The sequence below is a fragment of the Panthera onca genome, chromosome A3 (assembly GCF_046562875.1).
Source record: "Panthera onca isolate mPanOnc1 chromosome A3, mPanOnc1 haplotype 2, whole genome shotgun sequence".
NCBI classification, from domain to species: domain Eukaryota; kingdom Metazoa; phylum Chordata; class Mammalia; order Carnivora; family Felidae; genus Panthera; species Panthera onca.
The window spans coordinates 64,161,000-64,164,404 of record NC_138341.1 but is presented as its reverse complement, the minus strand read 5'-3'; the positions used below and the strand labels follow the sequence as shown (position 1 = coordinate 64,164,404).

At 43.6% G+C, this 3,405-nt stretch overlaps 1 pseudogene; it reads left to right on the top strand.

The window, feature by feature from the left end:
* Positions 1-2,257: 2,257 nt before the first annotated feature.
* Positions 2,258-2,892, top strand: LOC132687819 (cofilin-1 pseudogene; annotated as a pseudogene).
* The last annotated feature ends 513 nt before the right edge of the window (positions 2,893-3,405 follow it).

Here is a 3,405-nt window from a genome sequence, read left to right as displayed (position 1 = left end):
AACAGAAAAAACAAGCTACTTTGCTAGCTGATTTTTGAATAGGAAAAAGAAATTGTTTTATTGAGTCAATAAACCAATTCCCATTTCATAATTCCTTAATTCTGTTTGGATTAAGAAACCAAACCGTGTCTCCTAGGAGCAGAATAATTTTTACAGTGTGTTAAAAAGAAATCTTGCTGTATTTAAAAAAAAATTAAGTTTTAAACAAAGTTAGCTTATGCACCAGATTACCAGGACTCTGAGAAGCTCAAAAGTCAGGAGGAAAGAGGAGGGGTGATCTGGAGCTTGGCCATGGCTATTGTGAGGGAGGCGATTGGATCCACTCAAATGCTCCTTAAATCAAGCTTCTATTTTCTCTCTATTCTCATTTTCACTTTTGCCTTTTAATGTTGCCTGAATCTATTCCAAGTGTCCTTTGCCATGGCAACACCTGCAGGTGAAGGCCTTGCTCCTCACTGCCAGCCTCACCAGTGATGAAGAGGCAACTAATCACCGCACAAGGACAGGAGTGCAATCTCCAAGACACCCATGAACAATTTGAGTATGAGGGTGTCCCTGAAGCACCCTCTTCTCACAGGTGTTTAACCTGTTTAGCCATATACCAGGAAAAGGGAAAGTAAACGAAGACCCTTTATTTCATTGGTGTTTTCATTTCATCATCTCCCCCAAAGCGCTGCATTATCTAAATTTGTATTAAGAGTCTCAAGGTGTCAGTTACTTCAGTGGCATGTCATAGGGTCCCAAAAGTGGAGAAGGAGATCTCTCTCTCTCTGCTTGCCCTCCCTCTCCTACACCTCCAAGCCCATGAGGATCTAAGGCCAGCTCTAATGCTAACCCTTGCATGCCAAGTGACAATGGCCAGGGCCAAGGTGTACGACATCTCAGCCTTCTGGGCCTCTGTCAATCATTCCCCAATTCTGAAAACACTCTTATTCAGAGATGTTTTCAGTCCAATCACCTGTGCTTCTTATTCATGCCATCAGTAAACATAGAATGTTATCCACTTCTGTTTGACGTTACAGCCTTTCAAGATAGGCTCTTAAAGCACTTCATGAACCTTGTCTGGATGCCAAGTATGGCCTTTCTTCCCCTTATTCCAAGGGACAAACAGGCACATAAGAGCCAAGAATCTGACCCAGTGTCTGCCTCAAATGACTCAACACCAAGGCTAGAAAGAGCTCTGAAGAGCTGGTGTTCCAACCACCCACTTACCCAGCCTGTCTTTGTTAGTTATTATTTCTACAAAGCTTTATATACCTTGGCAGGTCAAGGAGACGACATGTGGCAAAGTAGTATCGTTACTTGTTGAGACTTATTGCAAAGTGTTCAGTGTGATTTAAACTCTACGCAAACTTGCTATTTCTTTTTATTTACAAAGTTGACATATTATTCTCTAAAATTTGCAATAGATGGGGCTGACATCTGATTGGGCAAGACAATGGCAGGACTTGAGCATCATGTAAGGCCTGCAAATCTAAACTCACAGTATAAAACCTCCATGTCTAATTGTTCTGCTCTCAAGAAGTCTCCTCTATAAGCATAGCTGTTAGTGGTATTACATTCATTCCTCCATCAAATGCCAAATCAAAACTTTCAGCAGAAGTTTTGCTTTGGAAACCTCTGGGGTTAAAGGTCAGGAAGTTAGGAGCAAGCAACCAGCAGTCATCAGTCTCATGAATCATCTAGATGGTCCAAAGAACATCTCCCATGGCCACCTACTCCTCTCCACTCTATTCTCAGTGCCCATGAAACTTGTTTTGTCAAACCTTCTCCCAGCTTTCTTAAGTAGCACATCCTCTTTGAAAGGGTGATTATAGTACCTCCTTCATAAGGTTGTTGTAAGTATCTAATGGATTAATACATTGCTTACAAAAGTTACCGGCACACAGTGATCTTTCCATAATTGCTTATTATGTAAGAAAAGGAGGAATTCAGGAGGAAGAGATAAGACAAAGAACCTTAGATAAAGATTAAATTACACACTTAAGGACACACCAACTAGTGGTATAACCAAGACAGTCATGAAAGTCTCCAAACCTCTCATTCACAGTATGACCACTGCCATATTATGCAAGTACCCAAATGAAATACAAAAACATCTACGTATGAGCTAAACACATAAACATATTCCATGTTAAAGACCACTTAAAATTTGAATTTGAAGATTTGGTTTCGTCTGTTGGATCAAGGCCGCAGCTGCAATAGCTCTCATCTTTCTGTCTCTCCTTGCTCTGCCTCACCTTTCATATCTGGAAACATGGCCTCTGGTGTGGCCATCTCTGATGGCATCATCAAAGTGTTCGATGACACGAAAGCACGTAAGTCATCAACCCCAGAGGAGGTGAAGAAGTGCAAGGTGCTGATGTTTTTCTGCCTGAATGAGGACAAGAATATCATCCTGAAGAAGGGCAAGGAGATTCTGGTAGGTGATCTGGGCCAAACTGTAGAAGACGAACCCTATGTCACCTCTGTGCAGATGCTCCAGATAAGTACTGCCACTATGCGCACTATGATGTAACCTAGGAGACCAAGGAGAACAAGAAGGAGGACCTGCTATTTATCTTCTGGGCACCTGAGTCTGAACCCCTTAAAAGCACAGTGATCTATGCCAGCTCTAAGGACACCATCAAGAAGCTTACAGGGGTCAAGCATGAATTACAACCAAACTGCTACAACGAGGTCAAAGACCACTGTACCCTGGCAGAGTAGCTGAAGGGAAGGGGGGCAGTGCCATCATCTCCCTGGAGGGCACACCTTTGTGAGACCCCTCTGGCCTCCTGCCTAGAGCATCTGGCAGCCCCAGACCTACCTTCGGGGGACTGTAAGCCTTCCTCTTCCTGCCAGACTGGAGGGGTTTGTGGAATCCCAGCAGGGGGAGAGCAGTCCCTTCACCCCAGTTGCCAAACAGCCCCCACCTCTTGCCTCCTTCCCTGACAGTTCTGGGCTTCCCAAACTGCTTTTGATCTTCTGATTCCTCTTGGGTTAAAGTAGACCAGTTGCCCCCAGGCACCTCAGTTTTTTTGGGGGGGGGATACATTTTTTAATGATACCCCAACTCTCCACTTGTTCCTCCCCTTTCCCATGCTGCCAACTTCTACCTGAAATAGTGGCTCTGTGCTTGTCTGTTTCGTTCTGTATATAAATGGAATGTTGTGGAGATGACTCCTTCCTTGGGCTGCCTGGTTCCCCTCCCTTTTTCCCCCTGGCTGCTGCCACTCATGGAAGCAGGACCAGTAAGGGCCCTTCAATTTAAACACACGCATACACACACACACAACAATAAAAAGGCTTGCTAACGGGAAAATAAAGTTTTAGTTTCTCAATTTATATACTTATGCTATCTATCTATATTTGATGTTTATTTATTTTTGAGAAACAGAGCATGAGTGGGGAAGGAGCGGAAAG